This window comes from Arachis hypogaea, chromosome 6 (assembly GCF_003086295.3).
Source record: "Arachis hypogaea cultivar Tifrunner chromosome 6, arahy.Tifrunner.gnm2.J5K5, whole genome shotgun sequence".
NCBI classification, from domain to species: Eukaryota; Viridiplantae; Streptophyta; class Magnoliopsida; order Fabales; family Fabaceae; genus Arachis; species Arachis hypogaea.
This window is the reverse complement of record NC_092041.1, coordinates 89,283,026-89,307,628: the sequence shown is the minus strand read 5'-3', so window position 1 is coordinate 89,307,628 and position 24,603 is coordinate 89,283,026. Positions and strand designations below refer to the sequence as shown.

The 24,603-nt window shown below is 37.9% G+C and overlaps 1 non-coding gene across 1 annotated transcript; it reads right to left on the bottom strand.

Annotated features, from left to right (window-relative positions):
* Positions 1 to 9,287: 9,287 nt before the first annotated feature.
* On the bottom strand, positions 9,288 to 9,395 carry LOC112700612 (small nucleolar RNA R71). The gene has a single exon (XR_003153519.1). It is a non-coding gene; the product is annotated as a small nucleolar RNA R71 (small nucleolar RNA).
* Positions 9,396 to 24,603: the final 15,208 nt, after the last annotated feature.

The window sequence follows — 24,603 nt, the reverse complement described above, 5'->3', positions numbered from 1 at the left end:
ATTTTAATATAATTTGAGGTTTTTCATATTCAAGATTGCTCTCTTTTGATCTATGTTACTGATATTTGAGATTGGATGTTATTATCTCCTATTGCTTTTCTATGCTTTTGTGTTGTGCCTTCCAAGTGTTTGATAAAATGCTTGAGAGGGATCTAGAGCAGATTTTTCTCCTTTTGACTTTGGTTGAGTAATTGGTGACACTTGAGTTATTAAACTCCTTTGTTGATGGATAATTGTTATGTTTGCTAGTTGATTTGAATTCCACTAACTCTAGTCTTTCCTTGGGAGTTGACTAGGACTTGAGGATTCATATTGATTTATCCACTTGAGTTACCTTCATAGTTAGAGGTTGACCAAGTGGGAGCAACGGATAATTCTCATCACAATTGATAAGGATAACTAGGATGGGACTTCCAATTCTCATACATTGCCAAGAATTTTTATTGTTATTATTCTATTTTCTCTACAATTTACTCTTCTCATTTCTCATCCTCAAACCTCCAATTTACACAACTCATAACCAATAATAAGAACACTTTCCTGCAATTCCTTGAGAGACGACCCGAGATTTAAATACTTCGGTTATCAATTTTATTAGGGGTTTGTTACTTGTGACAACCAAAACTTTTGCATGAAAGGAATTATTGTCGGTCTAGAAGCTATACTTGCAACGAGAGCTTAATTGTGAAAATTCTAGACCGCGCGAGAGTTCCGTTCGTCAAGTGTCTCAAGCCTCAAGAACTTTAATTCATTCCTCAGTTTGAGGATCCTTACACCGGAAGACACCCGAAGAGGCTTTAGAATTAATAGAGACAATGGCTAATAACCATTATATGTGTGGTAATGAGAGGACAATGAAGAAATGGGTCATAGAGCTAGACACTTTAGATACTCTATTGGCTCAGAACAAAGCCATGTCTCAACAACTTGTTCACTTACTAAGCAAATGGATAGCATGCAAGTCTCAGCTGTGAGGGCACAAGCCATTACATGTAACATGTGTGGAGGAGGCCATCAAGATGAAGAATGTGAATTAATAAAAAATGACCAAACTTTTCGAGAGCAGGTAAATTACATGGGAAACTTCTCAAGGAGGAATCCACAAAATAATCCCTTCGAAAAAACATAAAATCCAGGTTGGAGGAACCTTCCAAATTTTGGGTGAAAAAATCAATGACAGAGGAACTTTAATACTCTATACTAACAAGGAGCATCTTCAACACAACCACAAAGGCACCAAAAGTCTTTTGTTGAAGCTGCCTTGGAAAATTTGACTAAGTTAACATCCAAATTTGTTCAACAAACTAAGGAGTTTATGGTGGAGACAAGGTCAAATTTCAAGAATCAGGAGGCTTCAATAAGAAATTTGGAAGTGCAAGTGGGGCAAATAGAAAATCAAATGGCAGAAAAGTCCCCAAATCCTAAAGAGAAATTCAAGGCCATTAATCTAAGGAGTAGAAAGGTGGTTGGCAAGGAACCCGCAAAAAGCAAAGGAGATGAAAATAAGCACCAAGAAGAAGAAATTCACACTCCCCCACCTCACGTCCCAAGAGAAGTCACCAAGTAGAGGACATATGCTCCTAGAATTTCATTCCTACAAAGGTTGCAAAAGGAGGGTCAACAACAACAATATTCCAAGTTTCTAGAGGTGTTCAAGAAGTTACAAATTAACATCCCATTTACAGAGGTCTTGAAACAAATTCCTCTTTATGCAAAATTCATGAAAGAGTTGCTAACTAAGAAGAAGACTCTTAAAGAAGATGAAACTATAGTCCTCGCCAAGGAATATAGTACCATTATTCAAAGGAAGCTACCTCAGATCTTGAAGGATTCAGGGAGTTTTCAAATCCTATATACTATTGGAGACATCACTATTGGGAAAGCATTATGTGACATAGGAGCGAGCATCAACTTAATGCCACTGTCCATGATGAAGAAGATGTAAATAGAGGAAGTCAAACCCATAAGAATATCTCTCCAACTAACTAACAGGTCAATAAAGCTCCCTCATGGAGTTGTGGAGAATTTGCTAGTTAAAGTAGTAGATTTTATATTCCCTGCAGATTTTGTTGTTCTTGAAATAGAGGAGAGTGATGATGCTCCTATCATTCTAGGGAGACCTTTCCTAGCCACTAGACGTGCACTCATAGATGTTCAAAAGGGAGAACAGACACTAAGGGTCCATGATGTGCAATTGAGCTTCAATGTTTTTAAGACCATGCAATATCCGAGTAAGATACAGAATTGTATGAAAATTGACCTAATTGATGTATTAGTGAAAGAAACCATTGAAGGGGATTACTTACGAACATTCTTAAAGGTCATCAACCCATGGAGCTAGAAAACAATGAAGACCTCATAGAAAAGAAGGTCACAAGGGCAAACATGGAAGAATGTCATAGACTTTATTCAACAAGATGGTGAAAGACTTCCTAACTCTTAGGAAAGATAAAAGAAGATACTCCAGAAAAATCTGTAGCATGACATACCCAAGGGATTCCAAGTCTTGTTCTTTTATGATGGTGTCTCCATGGACTACAAGGCAATTCTTGATGGATGGGCTGGAGGCTCATTAAAGAAACAAATAGCAGAGGAAGCTTGGACTTTGATAGAAGAGTTGGAAACATGCATCAAGAAGAGAATTGACATAAGGATAAGGGATACATGCATTAAAGTGGATGGCAATGAGCTGTGCCGTGAAGCTCCTCAAGCTTCCTAAGCCCCAACCTAGGGGAAGCAACATTAAGCTAGTGATGATAAAAGAGCGCGTGTTGGGAGGCAACCCAACCATGGTTAGTCATTCTTATTTTCTTCTATTTGATTTGGTTGGTCATTGCATTATTCTTCTGATCTCCCTTTTTTTTCCTCTGCATGCATTTTCATTTTAATAATCATGTTTAGTACTCTGCATGCATAATCTTACTATTAGGTCATGTTTAGCTTTTTATTGTCTTCCTTATTCACGCATCATATTTCAAAAATAAAATACAAAGAAAAAATAAAAATAACAAAAATTTTGCTAAAATATTCATTCATGCATGCAAGTGCCTAATGCCACACATACTTAGCATTTTATACCCCTCCATGCTCTTCATTGTTTGATATGTGACCAAACCTTAAGTTTGGTGTTCACCAATCAGTAATAGGCCAAACTCTAAGTTTGGTGTTTCAATTAAAGACCAAGGGTGAAGATGAATAGAGCAATAAGGGAAAGGAGTTAAGAAAGTAATGTGGCTTATGGTGGTTAGTTTTTCTTTTTTCTTTTTTCCTTTCAATCTTCTACTTGTACATCATGCATATCTCTGTTATTTGCATTATCCATACTTGTTAGTAAACTTGTCTCCTGAGCCCTCTAAACCTCATGAAAAAGAGTTTTATAATGGAAACAATGTTGAATCTAATAAATACAATCCTCTTGTGAAAAGTGGTGGTCCATAACCGTCTGATTATATTCCATGGACTGTTGTTAAAGGTTAATAATCTTGGAGGAAGGGGAAGAATGATTCTTTAAGAGAAGAGGCTTAGAAAAGTATTATGAGATCTCTAAACAAAGAAAAAGAAGATCCTTGGCTTGAATTGAAAAGAAAAAGAAAAAGAGGAAAAAGAAACAGCAAAAAAAAGGAAGAACAATGAAAAAAGATAAAAAAGAAAAGCAAAGTTGCAACGCTCTAAACATCAATGGTTAAAGAGCCTAGTTATGTGTCTGTGGTGTTAATTGTCCAAAGATAGGGCTTGGGTAATTAGATCCGAAGGGGTGCTTGACGAACGGACTTAAGTGTGGTCTAGAATTCACAAATAAAGGCTCGTTGAAAGTATAGCTTCTAAACCAACTAAAATCTTTATGTACAAAAGATTGTTTGTCACAAGTACAAACCCCTAATAAATAATAACTGAAGTATTTAAACCTCACTCAAGAATAGTAAATGGTAATGAAAATCAAATGACTGGAAAAACCTTTGGCAAGGTATGAGAACTGAAAAATCCTATCCTAGTATCCTTATCAATCATGATGAAAATTTTTCATTGCTCCCACTTAGTTAACCCTCAACGAATGAAGAAAAGTCAAGTGGACTAATCAATTTGATTCCTCAAGTCCTAGTCAACTCCTGAGGAAAGACTAGCTTTAGTGGAATCCAAATCAATTAGCAACTTTCAATTATCAATCAACATGGAGTTTAATAACTCAAGTGTTACCAATTACTCAACAAAGCCAAGAACATAAAATCGTACTCTAACATCCATCTAAGCATTTTGTCAAGTATTTGGAGGGCATAACATAAAAACATAGAAAAGCAATAAGAGATAATAAAATCCAAACAATCAATTGCATTAATATGGAAATTAAATCTAACATCAAAAGTTCACAAACTAGAATAATAACAATGAGTAATTAATAAAAGTAGAAGAGAAATCCTAAATCCTAAAACCTAGAGAGAGGAGAGAGCCTCTCTCTCTAAAAACTACATCTAAAACCTAAAATTGTGTGAATGAGAAGTTGTTGAATGAATTCATGATTATGTCACTCTGCAGCCTCTAATATGTGTTTTCTGGGCTGAAAACTGGGTCAAAAACAACCCAGAAATTGCCCCCAATGATTTCTGATACGTCCAGCACGTGGCTCTGTCACGCGTACGCGTCACTTGTCTCCGGCATAATCCACGCGTACGCGTGCTTCACGCGTGAGAGTCGCCTAACAGCAAGACAACAATAAAAAATTATATATCGTTGCGAAGCCCCGGATGTTAGCTTTCCAACACAACTGGAACCGCCTCATTTGAACCTCTGTAGCTCAAGTTATGATCGATTGAATGCGAAGAGGTCAGGCTGGACAGCTCAGCAATTCCTTCAATTTCTTGTATTCATTCCACTTTTGCATGCTTCCTTTCCATCCTCTACGCCATTCCTATCCTGTAATCTCTGAAAACAATTAACACACATATCAAGGCATCGAATGGTAACGAGAAAGGATTAAAATTAGCTAAATTAAGACCAAGGAAACATGTTTTCAATCATAGCACAAAATCAGGAAGGAAAATGTGAAACATGCAATTTCAATGAATAAGTGTGAATTAGTGGAGAAAATCCACTCAATTAAGCACAAGATGTGCCACGAAATAGTGGTGCATCAAATCTCCCCACACTTAAACATTAGCATGTTCTCATACTAAGCTCAAGAGAAGCTATAAGAGTGAAAGGAATGGTAGAAAGTATGAGATGCAACCTATCTGTATGAATGCAGCTAGATGCAAAATGCTTCTACCTACTTGGTTAAAGGTAAATCAAATTCTCCAAGAACAAATATGAACTAGATTTCACTAATTCAAATCATAAAATGAAGTATAAATAAACTTGCAGAAGAAAATAGCTCATGAAAGCCGAGAATAAAGTATCGAGTATCGAACCCTCACTGGAAGTGTATACACTCTAATCGCTCAAGTTTTTAAGGTTAGATTCTCTAAATTCTCTACTAATCTTGCTTTCTAAGACTTTCTCTTCGTCTACCAATCAACAAAAATTTAATGCACAAATACACAAATCAAGAGGTCTTTTAAGGGTTGTAATGGGGTCAAGGTCGGATTGTATTTGGTCAAGTGGAAAAAAATCTGAATCCTTAATTAACCTCAACTTCTCACTCAACTTAAGACAATTGATGAGCAGATAATTTATACGCTTTTTGGCATTGTTTTTAGGTAGTTTTTAGTAGGATATAGCTACTTTTTGGGATGTTTTTATTAGTTTTTAAGCAAAATTCACATTTCTGGACTTTACTAAGAGTTTGTGTATTTTTCTGTGATTTCAGGTATTTTCTGGCTGAAATTGAGGGACCTAAGCAAAAATCTGATTCAGATGCTGACAAAAGACTGCAGATGCTGTTGGATTTTGACCTCTCTGCATTCAAAGTGAATTTTTTGGAACTACAGAACTCAAAATAGCAAGATCTCAATTGCTATGGAAAGTAGACATCCAGGGCTTTCCAGCAATATCTAATAGTTTATACTTTGTGCGAGTTTTGATGATGTAAAATGGCGTCAAAATGCCAGCTCTCTGCCCTTTTCTGGCGTCAAAACGCCAGAACTGGCATAAAAGTTGGAGTTAAACGCCCAAACTGGCCAAAGCTGGTGTTTAACTCCAAGGAAGACCTCTACACGTGTAAAGCTCAATGCTCAGCCCAAGCACACACCAAGTGGGCCCGGAAGTGGATTTCTGCATCATTTACCTATTTTTGTAAACCTTAGTAGCTAGTTTCATTATAAATAGGACCTTTACTATTGTATTTTCATCTTGGAATCCTAGGACCATTGTTCACGTTTTGGGAGGCTGGCCATTCGGCCATGCCTACCCTATTTGCACTTATGTATTTTCAACGGTGGAGTTTCTACACACCATAGATTAAGGTGTGGAGCTCTGCTGTACCTCGAGTTTTAATGCAAGTACTACTATTTTCTATTCAATTCAAGCTTATTCTTGTTCTAAGATATTCACTCACACTTCAACCTGATGAATGTGATGTTCTGTGACACTCATCATCATTCTCACCTATGAGCGCGTGACTGACAACCACTTCCGTTCTACTTAAGATTGAACGTGTATCTCTTAGCCTCCATTCCAAAAGATCGGAGTCTTTGTGGTATAAGCTAGAATTATTGGTGGCCATTCCTGAGATCCGGAAAGTCTAAACCTTGTCTGTGGTATTCCAAGTAGGATCTGGGAAGGGATGACTGTGATGAGCTTCAAACTCGCGAGTGTTGAGCGTAGTGACAGACGCAAAAGGACTGGATTCTATTTCAACATGATCGAGAACCGACAGATGATTAGCCGTGCGGTGACAACGCATTTGGACCATCTTCACTGAGAGGACGGAAAGTAGCCATTGACAACAGTGATGCCCAACATACAGCTTGCCATGAAAAGGAGTATGAAGGATTGGATGAAGGCAGTAGGAAAGCAGAGATTCAAGAAGGATGAAGCATCTCCATACGCTTATCTGAAATTTCCACCAAAGAATTACACAAGTATCTCTATCCTTATTTTATGTTTTATTTATCTTTTAATTATGAAAACTCCATAAACCATTTAAATCCGCATGACTGAGATTTACAAGGTGACCATAGCTTGCTTCAAGCCGACAATCTCCGTGGGATCGACCTTTACTCACGTAAGGTTTATTACTTGGACGACCCAGTGCACTTGCTGGTTAGTTGTGCGAAGTTGTGAAAAAGAGTTGAGATTACAATTGTACGTACCAAGTTGTTGGCGCCATTGTGTATCACAATTTTGTGCACCATGTTTTTGGCGCCGTTGCCGGGGATTGTTCGAGTTTGGACAACTGATGGTTCATATTGTTGCTCAGATTAGGTAATTTTCTTCTTTTTTTAACCATTATTTTATTTTCAAAAAGTTTTCAAAAATCTTTCAAAAATTTTTCTTCTTTTTCATTTTTCCAAAATTATTTTCAAAAAATCCAAAAAAATTCATAAAATCATAAGAACTAAAAAACATTTCATGGTTCTTGTTTGAATCTAGGGCCAAATTTTAAGTTTGGTGTCAATTACATGATTTTAATTGTCTTGCAATTTTCGAAACACATGCATTGTGTTCTTGATGATCTTCGAGTCGTTCTTGATGAATTGCCTTGTTTGATCTTCATGATTTATTGATTTGCACTGCATGATGTTCTACATATGCATTCTTGCATTCATATGGCCCAAACATGAGAAAAGTTCTAAGTTTGGTGTCCTCCATGTTTTCTTTCATTAAGAAAACTGAGTTCTTGATATTCATCTTGATCTTCAAGATTGTTCTTGGTGTTCATCTTGACGTTCATAATGTTCTTGCATATGTCTTGTGTTTTGATCCAAGAATTATATGTTTTGACTCATTTTTTTATTTTTCAAAATTGAAAACATATCTTCTTGAATAAAGGATTTAGCTAAAAGAAGATCCAAGAACATAAAGTAGAGGAGTTATAGAGAAAAAATTGGGCATTCAAAACGCCCAGTGAAGAAGAAAAACTGGCGTTTAAACGCCAGTCAGGGTACCTGGCTGGGCGTTTCAACGGCCAAACCATGCAGCAATTGGGCGTTAAATGCCCAAAACATGCAGCTCTTGGGCGTTTAACGCCAGGATGACACAAGGAGAGGAATTTTGTTTTCAAATAAAATCTTTTTCAAATCTTCATATTTTTTTTCAAATCAAATCTTTTTCAAATCAAATATTTTCAATCATATCTTTTTCAAAATCATATCTTTTCAAACATATCTTTTTCAAAAAAAAATCAAATCTTTTTAATTTCCTTTTCAAATCTTTTTCAAAATAAATTTCAATCATATCTTTTCAAACATATCTTTTTCAAATCATATCTTTTTCAAAATCAATTTCAAAATCTTTTCTAACTTCTTATCTTCTCAAAATTGATTTTCAAATCTTTTTCAACTAACTAATTGACTTTTTGTTTGTTTTACTATTTCTTATCTTTTTCAAAACCATAACCAATTTTTCAAAAATTTATTTTAAATTTTATTCTTTTTATCTTCAAAAATTCTTCCCCTTCTCTTATCTTTTTCTATTTAAACACTAACATCCCTCCTCCATTGTTAATTCGAACTCCATCTCTCTTTGTGTGTTCGAATTCTTCCTTACCTACCTCATCCTTCCATCCTTGTTTTCCTCTGACACCTCAAGGAATCTCTATACTGTGACATAGAAGATTCCATATTTTCTTTGTTTTCTTCTCTTTCATATGAGCAGAAACAAAGATAAAGGCATACTTGTTGAAGCTGATCCTGAACCTGAAAGGACTCTGAAGAGGAAGCTAAGAGTAGCTAAAGCACAAAACTCTGAAGAGGACCTCACTGGGATTTTCGAAAAGGAAGCAGCAAAAGAAATAATTATGGCCAAACCAAACAACAATGCAAGGAAGATGTTTGGTGATTTTACTACACCAACTTCCAACTTCTATGGAAGAAGCATCTCAATCCCTGCCATAGGAGTAAACAATTTTGAGCTAAAGCCTCAATTAGTTTCTCTACTGCAACAAAATTGCAAGTTTCATGGACTTCCATCTATCAGAAGACCCTTATCAATTTTTAACTGAGTTCTTGCAGATCTGTGATACTATTAAGGCCAATGGAGTTGATCCTGAAGTCTACAAGCTTATGCTTTTCCCTTTTGCTATAAGAGACAGAGCTAGAATATGGTTGGACTCACAACCCAGAGATAGCCTGGACTCTTGGGATAAGCTGGTCACGACTTTCTTAGCCAAGTTCTTTCCTCCTTAAAAGCTGAGCAAGCTTAGAGTGGATGTTCAGACCTTTAGACAAAAAGATGGTGAGTCCCTCTATGAAGCTTGGGAAAGATACAAGCAACTGAACAAAAAGTGTCCTTCTGACATGCTTTCATAATGGACCACATTAGATATATTCTATGATGGTCTGTCTGAATTTTTCAAGATGTCACTAGACCATTCTGCAGGTGGATCCATTTACCTAAAGAAAATGCCTCCAGAAGCTTAGGAACTTATTGAAATGGTTGCAAATAACCAGTTCATGTATACCTCTGAGAGGAATCCTGTGAGTAATGGGATGCCTCAAAAGAGAGAAGTTCTTGAAATTGATGCTCTGAATGCCATACTGGCTCAGAATAAAATATTGATCCAACAAGTCAATATGATCTCTCAGAGTCTGAATGGATTGCAAAATGCATCCAACAGTACTAAAGAAGCATCTTCTGAAGAAGAAGCTTATGATCCTGAGAACCCTGCAATGGCAGATATAAATTACATGGGTGAAGTCTTTGGAAACACCTATAATCCTTCATGGAAAAATCATCCAAATTTTTCATGGAAGGATCAACAGAAGCAAGGCTTCAATAATAACAATGGTGGAAGAAACAAGTTTAGCAATAGCAAACCTTTCCTATCATCATCTCAACAATAGACAGAGCATTCTGAGCAGAATCCTTCTAGCTTAACAAATATAGTCTCTGATCTATCTAAGGCCACTCTTAGTTTCATGACTGAAACAAGATCCTCCATTAGAAATTTGGAGGCACAAGTGGTCCAGCTGAGTAAAAGGGTTATTGAAACTCCTCCTAGCACTCTCCCAAGCAATACAAAAGAGAATCCCAAAGGAGAGTGCAAGGCCATTGATATAATCAACATGGCCGAAACCTTAAAAGAAGGAGGAGAATGTGAATCCCAATGAGGAAGACCTCAGGAAATGTCCAATGGTCAATAAGGAATACCCTAATGAGGAACCAAAGGAATCTAAGGCTCATACAGAGACCATAGAGATTCTCTTGGACCTCCTCTTACCATTCATGACCTCTAATAACTATTCATCTTCTGAAGAGGATGAAGACATTGTTGAAGGGCAAGTTGCCCAATATTTAGGAGCAATCATGAAGCTGAATGCCAAGCTGTTTGGTAATGAGACTTGGGAGGAAGAGCCTCCCTTTCTCACCAATGAACTGAATATATTGGTTCAGCAAAATTTACCTCAAAAGAAACATGATCCTAGTAAATTCTTAATACCATGTACCATAGGCACCATGACCTTTGAAAAAGCTCTGTGTGACCTGGGGTCAGGGATAAACATGATGCCACTCTCTGTAATGGAGAAACTGGGGATCTATGAGGTACAGGCTACCAAATTCTCATTGGAGATGGCAGATAAATCTATGAAAAAGGCTTATAGACTAGTAGAGGATGTGCTAGTGAAAGTTGAAGGCCTTTACTTCCCTGCTGATTTCATAATCCTAGACACTAGGAGGGATGAGGATGAATCTATCATCCTTGGAAGACCCTTCCTAGCCATAGCAAGAGCTGTGATTGATGTTGACAGAGGATAGTTGATCCTTCATGTGAATGAAGAATGCCTTGTAGTAAAGACTCAAGGTTCTCCATCTGTAACCATGAAGAGTAAGCATGAAAAGCTTCTCCCAATACAGAGTCAAACAGAGCCCCCACATTCAAATTCTAAGTTTGGTGTTGGGAGGTCACAACCAAACTCTAAGTTTGGTGTTGAGGGATCTCAACCATACTCTGATCATCTGTGAGACTCCATAAGAGCTCACTGTCAAGCTATTGACATTAAAGAAGCGCTTATTGGGAGGCAACCCAATTTTATTTTAATCTATATTATTTTGTTTTCTTTTAGGTTGATGATCATGTGAAGTCACAAAGACAATTACAAAATAAAGAAAAAAATAAAAAACAGCATTGAAAACAGCACACCCTGGAGGAAGAACTTACTGGCGTTTAAACGCCAGTAAGGGTAGCAAAATGGGCGTTTGAACGCCTAATCTGGCACATTTCTGGGCATTTAAATACCAGAATAGGACACCAGACTGGCATTTAAATTCCAGAACAGGGCAACAAACTGGCGTTTAGATGCCAAAATAGGAAGGAAAACTGGCGTTTAAACGCCAAAACAGGGCAGCAAACTGGCATTTAAACGCCAGAATTGCACTCTAAGGCGTTTTGAATGCCCAATTGGAGCAGGGATGAAGAATTCCTTGACCCTTCAGGATCTGTGGACCCCACAGGATCCCCACCAACCTCAACTCACTCTCTCTCCTCTTCACACCTTTCTACAACACTCTTCCCTAAATTCCCTTCACCAATTACCTCCATATCTCTTCCCCAAATACCCTTCACCAATCACTTCCTTAACTCTCCCCCAAAAACCCCACCCACCTTCGAAATTCAAAACCATTTCCCACCCAAACCATTTGGCCACTCTCCCTATAAATACCCCCCTTCACCCCTTCATTTTCACACATCACAAACACCTTCTTCCCCTCTTGGCCGAACCCTATACACCCTCTATCTCCTCCATTTTCTTCTTCTTCTACATCTTTCTTTCTTCTTTTGCTCGGGGATGAGCAAATATTTTAAGTTTGGTGTGGTAAAAGCATTGCTTTTTTTTTCATAACCATTTATGGCACCTAAGGCCGGAGAAACCTCTAAAAAGAGGAAAGGGAAGGCAAAAGCTTCCACCTCCGACATGGAAGATAGAGAGATTCATCTCAAGGGTCTATAGCTCAATAGTAGAGCATTTGACTGCACAATAAGAGAGCCCACTCATAGACCTCAATAAGAGCATGAAGAAATTCCTCATCAAGAAATCTCTGAGATACCTCAAGGGATACATTTTCCTCCACATAACTATTAGGAGCAACTAAGGATAGGAGCACCAAAATCACTAAGGATGGAGCAACAAAGGCAAGGAAGAGACATAGAGGAGCTCAAGAGCACCATTAGTTCTTCAAGAGGAGGAAGACGCCTCTATCACTAAGGTGGACTCATTCCTTAATCTCCTTGTCTATTTATTTTTCTGTTTTTCAGCTTTATGCTGTATGTTCTATCTATGTTTGTGTCTTCATTACATGATCATTAGTTTCTAGTGTCTATGTCTTAAAGCTATGAATAACTCCATGAATCCTTCACCTCTCTTAAATGAAAAATGTGCTTAACTACAAAAGAACAAGAAGTACTTGGATTTTAAATTTTGTCTTGAAACTAGTTTAATTATTTTGATGTGGTGGCAATACTTTTTGTTCTCTGAATGAATGCTTGAACAGTGCATATTTTTGATCTTGTTGTTTATGAATGTTAAAAGTGTTGGCTCTTGAAAGAAATATGAACAAAGAGAAATGTTATTGGTAATCTGAAAAAAATCATGAAATTGATTCTTGAAGCAAGAAAAAGCAATGAATGAGAAAGCTTGCAAAAAAAAAGAGAAAAGAAGAAATGGTGAAAAAAAAGAGAGAGAGAAAAGAAAAAGAAAAAGCAAGCAGAAAAAGCCAATAGCCCTTTAAACCAAAAGGCAAGGGTAAAAAGGATCCAAGACTTTGAGCATTAATGGATAGGAGGGCCCAAGGAAATAAAATCTAGGCCTAAGCGGCTAAATCAAGTTGTCCCTAACCATGTGCTTGTGTCATGAAGGTCTAAGTGAAAAGCTTGAGATTGAGTGGTTAAAGTCGTGATCCAAAGCAAAAGAGTGTTCTTAAGAACTCTGGACACCTCTAACTGGGGACTTTAGCAAAGCTGAGTCACAATCTGAAAAGGTTCACCCAGTTATATGTCTGTGGCATTTATGTAACCGGTGGTAATACTGGAAAATAAAGTGCTTAGGGTCACGGCCAAAACTCATAAAGTAGCTGTTTTCAACAATCAACGTACTGAACTAGGAAAATCAATAACACTATCTAAAATTCTAAGTTCCTATAGATGCCAATTATTCTGAATTTCAAAGGAAAAAGTGAGATGCCAAAACTGTTCAGAAGCAAAAAGCTACAAACCCCGCTCATCTAATTAGAACTAAGTTTGATTGATACTGTGGGATTCATTGTATATTCTCTTCTTTTTATCCTATTTTGTTTTTAGTTTCTTGGGGACAAGCAATAATTTAGGTTTGGTGTTGTGATGAGCGAATAATTTATACGCTTTTGGCATTGTTTTAGGTAGTTTTTAGTAGGATCTAGCTACTTTTTGGGATGTTTTTATTAGTTTTTAAGCAAAATTCACATTTTTGGACTTTACTATGAGTTTGTGTATTTTTTGTGATTTTAGGTATTTTTTTGCTGAAATTGAGGGACTTGAGCAAAAATCTAATTCAGAGGCTGACAAAGGACTGCAGATGCTGTTGGATTCTGACCTCCCTGCACTCGAAGTGGATTTTCTGGAGCTACAGAACTCCAAATGGCGCGCTCTCAATTGCATTGTAAAGCAGACATCCAGGGCTTTCCAGAAATATCTAATAGTTCATAATTTGCACGATTTTTGATGACTAACGCCAGCTCTCTGCTCTTTTCTGACGTCAAAACGCCAAAACTGGCATAAAAGTTGGAGTTAAACGCCCAAACTGGTACCAAAGCTAGTGTTTAACTCCAAGGAAGACCTCTACATGTGTAAAGCTCAATACTCAGTCCAAGAACACACCAAGTGGGCCCGGAAGTGGATTTCTGCATCATTTACCTATTTCTGTAAACCCTAGTATCTAGTTTCATTATAAATAGGACCTTTTACCATTGTATTTTCGTCTTGGAATCTTGGGACCATTGTTCATGTTTTGGAAAGCTGGCCATTCGGCCATGCCTACCCTATTTGCACTTATGTATTTTCAACGGTGGAGTTTTTACACACCATATATTAAGGTGTGGAGCTCTGCTGTACCTCGAGTTTTAATGCAAGTACTACTATTTTCTATTCAATTCAAGCTTATTCTTGTTCTAAGATATTCACTCGCACTTCAACCAGATGAATGTGATGATCCGTGACAATCATCATCATTCTCACTTATGAATGCGTGACTGACAACCATTTCCGTTCTACTTAAGATTGAGCGTGTATCTCTTAGCCTCCATTCCAAAAGATTGGAGTCTTCATGGTATAAGCAAGAATTATTGGCGGCCATTCCTGAGATCCGAAAAGTCTAAACCTTGTCTGTGGTATTTCGAGTAGGATCTGGGAAGGGATGACTGTGACGAGCTTCAAACTCGCGAGTGTTGGGCATAGTGACAGACGCAAAAGGATCACTGGATTCTATTCCAACATGATCGAGAACCGACAGATGATTAGCCGTGCAGTGACAGCGCATTTGGACCATTTTCACTGAGAGAACAGGAAGTAGCCATTGACAACGGTGATGCCCAACATACAACTTGCCATGGAAAGGAGTATGAAGGATTGGATGAAGGCAGTAGGAAAGTAAAGATTCAAGAGGGATGAAGCATCTCCATACGCTTATCTGAAATTCCCACCAATGAATTATATAAGTATCTCTATCCTTATTTTATGTTTTATTTATCTTTTAATTATGAAAACTCCATAACCCATTTGAATCTGCCTGACTGAGATTTACAAGGTGACCATAGCTTGCTTCAAGCCGACAATCTCTGTGGGATCGACCCTTACTCATGTAAGGTTTATTACTTGGACGACCCAGTGCACTTGCTGGTTAGTTATGCGAAGTTGTGAAAAAAAGTTGAGATTACAATTGTGCGTACCAAGTTGTTGGCACCATTGTGTATCACAATTTCGTGCACCAGCAATCCATGTAATTAAAATGCAAAATCTAACTACGCATTAACTATTGTTTTCCACATATTCATGCATCTTGAATTTGAGTACAGTACTAATGCATTGCTATTACCATTTACTTTGGGGCATTTTGTCTCCTTTTTATTATTTGCTCTTTTTCTTTTCTTTTTCTGCATATTTTTTTATTATTTTTTCTTTTGTTTTTCTCAATGCATATGATTAAAGTATTGCATGCAAGGATATATGCTCAAAATTTTTTCACATTTTCACAAAAAAGTCTAACATACTCAATTTCCAAACCAAACGTTTTCAAACCCACTTTCCCCACACTTAAATCATGAACACTCTCACTAGTCTAAGCTAACCAAGGATTCAAATTAAGGACATTATTGTTTTTTGCTTAGAGTTAATGATGTGCTAAAGTAAAGAACAAATGGGAAAAGAGGCTCAACTTTGGTTTGCAAAGGATAATGAAAGGGTAAGGCTGTATGGGTATGTAAGCTAAGTGAAACAAGGCCTCAATCATATAAGTATTTGCATACATTAAGCCATGGAAATATAGAATCAAGCAAGATATAGATCACAATTTTAGAGAGAACAATACACACCAAAACAAAATATTAGTTGGTAAAATGCAACCAATCAAAAAGGCTCAAAATCTCACTGATTTTGTGTGTTCGAGGTCTAAACCATGTTCCAAAATAAAATTTCTTCAAACAAGTTTAACAAAAATTTTAATTCAATTTAGTGAAATGCTCTAAAAAAAGGTTTCTTGAAAAAGAAATTATTACTTCAACCAAGTTGTGGTAAAATATGCACAAAATCAAACAAATATGCAATTAATCATGAAAATGCAGCAATGAACTAACAAAGAGAAATAAAAATTGGTGTTGAGAAGAAAGTGACTAACCCACGGAGATCAGTATCGACCTCCCCACACTTAAAGATTGCACCGTCCTCGGTGCATGCAAAGATGTGCAAGTGGACGGGTTTCTCCACTAATGCCTTTCTCCAAAGATCATACAGCAGACTTGTTTATTGCTTCAGTTAGAAATTTTTTCTTTTCCCTCTTGGTGGCCATCCTGAAAGAAGAGAAAAAGGAAGGGAAATAACCCACAAGCAAAGATATAAAAAGAAATAAAACATATGTGGGCCAGTGCCAAATAATAAGGTTCTCAACTACATGGTAGCTACAACATGTAAGTGAGAAAAATAATAGAAGCACAGGGCATGTCAACTAAATAGCAAACAAGTCAAGAGGCACCTAAAATAATGTAGGAAATATGCAACAGTTGAGTAAGAAATTTTTGTAACACCAATGTGAAAATAACAAATATAGAAAAGAAAGGGAGAAGAATCAATGAAGTTATGATGCCATGAATGCGAGTATGCAAATATAAAAAATAGAAGAATAGAAAGGGAATAAGGATGAGAGGGGAGGAGAAGAAAGTAGGAAATGAGGAAGAAAGAAGTAGGAGGTAAAAAGTAAGAAGAGGGGAAGAAGAGGGAAGAAAGAAAGAAATTAGGATTGGAAAGATAAGATAAGAAATTGGGCGGCGCAGGGATATGGTAACTGACGCGTGCGCGTGGGGCGCGTAATTGGGAGGGCGACGCGGAAGCGTCGTGCACGCGTACGCGTGCCCTTAGGTTGTTCTAAGTGCGCGAGGGCATCCTGGCGTACGCACAACTCTCTTTGCATTCTGGCATGCGGGCAAATCTCGCATACGACGCGTGCGTGACTAGCACACGCACGCGTGGAAGTGCAGATTTTGAAAACGACGAGCATGCGTCAGGGTCGCGTACGCGTGATACATTTTGTGCCTTGGGCACAGTGCTAGCACCAAGCCAGCATAACTTTTGGCCAAAACACTTTTGACGTCGATTTGGCTGGGTCACGCGTGCGCGTCATTGACGCGTACGCGTGAAGTGCCAAAATCCCAAGTGACGTGTACGCGTGGAGTACGCGTACAAGTGATGATGCTTGTGCGATTAGCACACTTTCTGCACTGCTCCCACGCAACTTTCTGCCACTTTTTTTTTAGTATGCAGATGCAAATGCAGACTATATGCAGTAATAATGAGAAAAGTAACTAAATAGATCTAAGAAAAGAGAAAGGAACGATCATACCATGATGGGTTGTCTCCCACCTAGCACTTTTAGTTATTGTCCTTAAGTTGGACATTTGGTGAGCTCCTTGTCATGGTGGCTTGTGCTTGAACTCATCCTGAAACTTCCACCAACGCTTGGACTTCCAACAATCTCTATCAATTCCAGATACATTCCCGAAGCTTTGATGGAGTTCTTCACAAGCTTTGAGCTCCCAAAGTCGATCCTCATTTATGCCCGGATCCCAAATCTTGTATCTACACCCGTCTTGAAGTGTATCACCATTTTTCCACTCGGGTGGTAAGCAATTGGAATTCTCACTAAGGCATCCAAACAGCTTTCTAGACCCATTCATTCGAGCATTGTACCAACCTTTGTACTTCACTTTGGAGCATGCAACCATATTGAACCTTGCATGACGTTTCCTACCACTAACCATCTCTCTCTTACTCTTAAAGCCACAAAGAGCTCTAAGCTACCCATCCGTCTCAAGCAAAGCATATTCAAGTGGGCTAATTAAGCTTAGAGATGAAAGATTTACCCACTTGAATGAAGGAATGAATGGTGATGCCTTTGAGAGAGGTATTTCTAGTGATCTTGCAAGTTCCATTCCCTTGTGTTCCCACTGGATAACTTCCACCTCTTTGCAAGCTTCTTCAATATCAACCTCTTCCTCTTGGTAGCTTTCTTCCAATTCAATCTCTTTTTCATTGCTTACCAAGGGCATGGGAGGTTCCGCATCTCCTAAGTTCTCAACCACTTCCTCTTTAACTATTGCGGCTTCGTCCAGTTGTTTTAGCATAAAATTGTACTCCTCCTTGATGATTTTCTTTCTATGACAACTCCCTTCAACTACTCCTTCATCTTCAAGGGTCTCTCCTACCTCCAAAATTTGGGCCTCCTCTTGCTCCTTTAGAAATAAGGCCGTGTGTAACCGATCCATTGCGATTGCATCCCTAAGACGATCCTTCTCTCTTGTTCCATGTCCATATTGTAATTGGGATCATCTTACTCTTGGATTGATAGAAGTGGGTGCTCTTCCATGGAGGGTGGTGATGGGATGGAGAGATCATTATTATATGTTTGGAAAGGAAGTGCACTAGAGCGTGAGGGTTGAGTATTCGAGGTAGAGGATTGGACCCTACGAGATATAAGATTTTGGAGTTCAGAGGTGAGACCAATGAGAGAGGTACGTGTGTCCTCCATGGAGGTTTGGGGTGGATAGGAGGGTTCATTTGTTGGGAAAAGGGGCTCATAACACGGAGGTGGTTCCTCTTGATAAGGATATAGAGATGGTGTATATTGAGGTAGTGGTTCTAAGTATGGTTCATATGGTGGTTGGTATGGTGGATAAGGGTTAGGGTCATATAAAGGTGAATGGTGAAAAGGGGTTTGTGAGTAGGGATGAGGGTTATGTTGCGGAGGGGGTCCATAGGCATATGGTGATGGTTGTTGATAATCAAGAGGGTGTTCACCATATCCATTATCTTGGTATGCCTCTTGGAAGGGCTCTTGGTCATAGTATGCTGGTGGAGGTTGTTGCCAAGAGGGTTGATTAAATCCTTGTGGCTCTTCCATCTTTGATTGTTCCAACCTTGATGCATGTTCTCATTATAGCTTCCATTCCCTACAACAACATTGGAACCAAACTCATAGCGACATGGGTGAGAATTCATAGTAGCTAATAAAAATTAAAAATAAAAACAAATAAATAAACAAAAACAAATATTCACAATAACCAATAATAAGGCACACATTTGCAATTCCCCGGCAACGGCGCCATTTTGACAAACGGACTTAAGTGTGGTCTAGAACTCACAAATAAAGGCTCGTTGAAAGTATAGCTTCTAAACCAACTAAAATCCTTTCGTACAAAAGATTGTTTGTCACAAGTACAAACCCTTAATAAATAATAACCGAAGTATTTAAACCTCGGGTCGTCTCTCAAGAAATTGCAGGGAAGTATGCTTATAATTGGTTATGGAAAAGTGTGTTTTAGGATTTTTTTAGATGAGAAGCAAGAATAGTAAATGGTAATGAAAATTAAATGATTGGAAAAACCCTTGGCAAGGTATGAGAACTGAAAATCCTATCCTAGTTATCCTTATCAATTGTGATGAGAATTGTTCATTGCTCCTACTTAGTTAACCCTTAACGAATGAAGGAAAGTCAAGTGGACTAATCAATTTGATTCCTCAAGTCCTAGTCAACTCCTGAGGAAAGACTAGCTTTAGTGGAATCCTTATCAATCAATAACTTTCAATTATCAATCAACAAGGAGTTTGATAACTTAAGTGTTACTAATTACTCAACCAAGCCAAGAACATAAAATCCTACTCTAACATCCTTCTAAGCCTTTTATCAAGTACTTGGAGGGCATAACATAAAAACATAGAAAAGCAATAAAAGATAATAAAATCCAAAAAATCAATTACATTAATATGGAAATTGAATCTAACATCAAAAGTTCACAAACTAGAATAATAACAATGAGTAATCAATAAGAGTAGAAGAGAAATCCTAAATCCTAAAACCTAGAGAGAGGAGAGAGCCTCTCTCTCTAAAAACTACATCTAAAACCTAAAATTGTGTGAATGAGAAGTTGTTGAATGAATTCATGATTCTCCCACTCTGTAGCCTCTAATCTGTGTTTTCTGGGCTGAAAATTGGGTCAAAAATAGCCTGAAATCACCCTTAGCAATTTCTGATACGTCCAGCACGTGGCTCTATCATGTGTATGCGCCTACGCGTACGCGTCACTTGTCTGCGGCACTATCCACGTGTGCACGTGCTTCACGCGTGCGCATCATCTATCAGCAAGGCAACGATGGCAAATTATATATTGTTGTGAAGCCCCGAATGTTATCTTTCCAACGCAATTAGAACCGCCTCATTTGAACCTCTGTAGCTCAAGTTATGATCGATTGAATGCAAAGAGGTCAGGCTAGATAGCTCAGCAATTCCTTCAATTTCTTGTATTCCTTCCACTTTTGCATGCTTCCTTATCATCCTCTACGCCATTCCTGCCCTGTAATCTCTGAAAACACTTAACACAGATATCAAGGTATCGAATGGTAATGAGAGAGGATTAAAATTAGCTAAATTAAGACCAAAGAAACATGTTTTCAATCATAGCACAAAATCAGGAAGGAAAATGTGAAACATGCAATTTTAATGAATAAGTGTGAGATTAGTGGATAAAATCCACTCAATTAAGCACAAGATGTGTCAAGAAATAGTGGTGCATCAGTGCTTCATCACCTGGTAACTTGGGCCAACTAGTCCGCGATTATCGATCAAAAACCCACAATCAAGAGTTTCCTTGAGACAAAACATTTAGAAGTCCAAAAAGGATCTATACATTGATGTCTGGGAATTTAAAGTCTTTAGCTATATGCTTGTGGTGCGTCCGTGTCAAGGAAATGTTTGGGTAACTAGATCCTTGGGGTGCTTCATCACCCGGTAACTTGGCCAACTGGCTCGAGATTATCGATCGAAATCGCACTATCAAGAGTTGCATTGAGACGGAACACTTAGAGTTGTCAACCGAAAAGCTCTCTTTGTTATAAATAAATGATTCAAGGATAAATCAAAACTTAAAAAAAAGATCTCATAATATTATCCAAGCCCCAGCTCTAAGAGATTCTTCACTCTCAAGACTTGAAGAATCATTAAGAAAGAAGAGAATCCGTTTAGAATCACATAGCTTGCTAAGTCCCACTCTCAAGAGGAACACGAGCTTCAAGAAGATTTAATTCTTCATTCAACTCTTTTCTTTTTCTTTTTGCTTGAGGACAAGCAAAGTTTTAAGTTTGGTGTTATGATGCGTTTGCATCATTAGTTGTTTTCCTTGCTTTAATTCATTATTTTCTTATGTTTAATTACATTTTTATCCTCTAATCTTATCACTTTTAAGTATCTTGTGCTACTAAGCTGTTTGCTAACTGTTTTCAAGGAATTATAATCAAAAGAGAGGTAAATCAAGTAGCAAATTGAAGGTTGATCAAGGAGAAAAGCTTAGCATGAAGAGTGGAGAGCCAAGGATGTGGGAGTGAAGCCATGGAAGCCATGCACCTAAGTAGAGGATAGGGCATGCCATGCCCTGAAGAAGAGAAGAGAGGGTGTGCCACGCCCCAACATCACCAAGCCAGACGTGCCACGCCAGGCACAAGGCATGCCACATGCATCAACAAAAAAGGCAGGGTGTGTCACATGGCATCCAAGGCATGCCACGCCTTGGATAGGAAGACTTGGCGTGCCACGCCCTAACACTATCAACAAGGGTGTGCCATGCCAAGCTTTAGGCATTCCAAGCCCTATAAACATCAATAAGGGTGTGTCATGAGGGAGATTGAGCGTGCCATGCCTCACCAACTCAAGCCTCTGAAAGTAATGCAAGAAGGAGGGCGTGCCATGCCAAGGATTAGGTGTCCCATGCCCCAACCAATCACTAGCCCCTGGAGCCATTCAAATTCAAGGGCATGCTATGTGAAGAAAGGAATGTGCCATGCCCTAACCAAGAGAATTCCCTGAAAGCATTTCAAGATAAAGGGCATGTCACAAGGGAGATTGAGTATGCCATGCCTCACCAACTCAAGCCTCTAGAAGCAATGCAAGAAGGAGGGTGTTGATAAACCCTATTTGTAGGGTTTATCTTGTGCTTGATTTAGGGGATTTTATAACCTTTTACCCACATTTATCCATTGAAATAGCATGGTTTTATAACTTCTCCTTTAATTGTGCTTAAGAGTGAAAACATGCTTTTTAGGACTTAAAATAGCTAAATCTAATTCTCCTTGTTTCCATTAGATGCCTTGATATGTTGTTAAGTAATTTTAGATTTAAGAGGCAAGGATTGGATCAAGGGAATGAAGAAAAAGCATGTAAAGTTGGAGAACTCATGAAGAAATAAAGGAATCGCAAAAGCTGTCAAGCCGACCTCTTCGCACTTAATCAACCATAACTTGAGCTATAGAGGTCTAAATAATGCGATTTCAGTTGGGTTGGAAAGATAACATCCAAGGCTTCGAAACGATATAAGATTTGCCATAGTTGCTATACGTATAAGAACACGTACGTGCACTATACGCATACGCGCCGTTGGTACACATGATTCACTTCATGCAAACTCATGGCTAGCGAATTTACAAGCCTTGTGGGCCCAATCCAACTCATTTCTGATGCTATTTAAGCCAAGGATTGAAGGGGAATCAACATACTTTAGAAGTTAGTTACCATTAGTTTAGTTTAGCTTAGTTTAGTAGTTAGAGTTGGTTTCTAGAGAGAGAAACTCTCACTTCTCTCTAGAATTAGGATTAGGTTTAGATTAGAATTTCTAGATCTAGGTTTTGATTCATCTTCTTCTACCTTCTACTCTTCAATTCCTTGTTGTTACATTCATTCTTTTTCTAATCTTTTGTTGTAATTTCCTTTATGTTGTTCTTATACTTTGTTGTAGATCTACTCTTGTTCCTTCCATTTTCTTTCAATTCAATTCAAGGTAATTCATAATAAATGTGTTTCTTTTGATTGTTATTGTTAATTCTTTTCAATAATTGTTGTTAGATTTTATTCTTGTTGTAGATTTCATGTGCTTTCCTTCTATGCCTCTTATGTGTTTGATAAAATGCTTCTTCTAGCTTTAGTGTAGATTTTGTTCCTCTTGGCCTAGGTAGAGTAATTAGTGACCCTTGAGTTATCTAATTCCTTTATTGATTGATAATTAGAAGTTGCTAATTGATTTGAATGCCTCTTAAGCTAGTCTTTCCTTTAGGAGTTGATTAGGACTTGAGGAATCAAATTGATTCATCCACTTGACTTTCCTCCATGGCTAGAGGTTAACTAAGTGGGAGTAATGGACAATTTGTTATCACAATTGAGGAGGATAACTAGGATAGGACTTCTAGTTCTCATATCTTGCCAAGAGCTTTGTTAGTTGTTAGTTTATTTTCTTTGCCATTTATATTTCTTGTCTAAAATCTCAAAAACCCCAAAATAACTCACAACCAATAACAAGACACTTTATTGTAATTCCTAGGGAGAACGACCCGAGGTTTAAATACTTCGGTTTATAAATTTTAGGGGTTTGTTTTAGTGACAAATAACTTTTTGTATGAAAAGATTATTGTTTGGTTTAGGAACTATACTTGCAACGAGAATTCATTTATGAAATTCTAAACCATCAAAAATCCAATCATCAAAATGGCACCGTTGCCGGGGAATTGCAATGGTATTGTGTTATTGATTATTGTATATATGTGAATATTGTGAATATATTTGCTTTTTTCTTCTTTTTTAGTTTTTAGTTTGTTCTCTTTATTTGTTACAATTTTTTTATTTTTGCCCTCTCTTGCTATCATGAATTCTCACTTTGGCTATGAGTGTAGTTACAACTATGTTGTAGGTGATGAGAACTATAATGAGAATGTGTATCAAGGATGGGATAACCAAAGGTGGGAGGAGCCATATGCATATGATCAATTTTCATGGCAACAACCTCTACCAATGCACTATGAAGAAGAGCCATTCTATGATGCATATCAATCCAATGGCTATGGTGAATCACCTTGTGACTTTCAAGAACCACCACCATATGCCTATGAACCATATCCCAACATAACTCTCAACCATACTCACAAGCCCCTTCTTACCAACCACCTTCATATGAACCTAATCCATATCCATCCTACCAACAACCATATGAGACATATGAACCACATATAGAGCCACCACCATTCCAACATCAATATTTTCAAGAGCCACCTCCTCTACATTATTACCAAGATGAACCACCCCCAATATATGAAAATTTTCAACCACAAGATGAATTCTACCTTCCACCACAACCTCACATGGAAGAATATTCATGTCCATCGATCCAAGAGCCATATGATCCCTATCATGATATCCAAGCGGAACAAGAGTCAAGGAATCATCTCAAGGAAGAATTGGATCAATTTCAAGCAACCATGGAGTGTGTTGTGCAACAAGTGAAAAGAGTGAAAAATATTGAATCACCACAACTCTACCAAGAAGAACCATCTTCCTACTATGAACCCTTTCCCCAAAATGATGAATCCTTCCATCCACTCCAACCTCCAATGGATGACATCCTTGGTGTTCTTGTTCAAGGGCAAGAATAGATGAAAAGGGATGTGCAAAATTTCATGGCCGCCTTGGATGCGGTAACAAATCAATTAGCCTCCCAATGCTTGAACACTCAAGGAACTCTCATGGCTACATGTGGATAATCGAATGAAGAACATAGCATGAAGGAGAGATTGGAAACTCCAGTGGGAAATGAAGGAAGTTGCTTTGTATTGGAACAATTGGAGGAAGCTTTAATTGTTGAAGACAAGGAAGAAGTGGTAGAAGACTTAGGAGATGCGGAGCCTCCATGGGAACATAGAGTTAAAGAAAATCCCTCCAAGATGATTGAAATTGATGCTAGAGA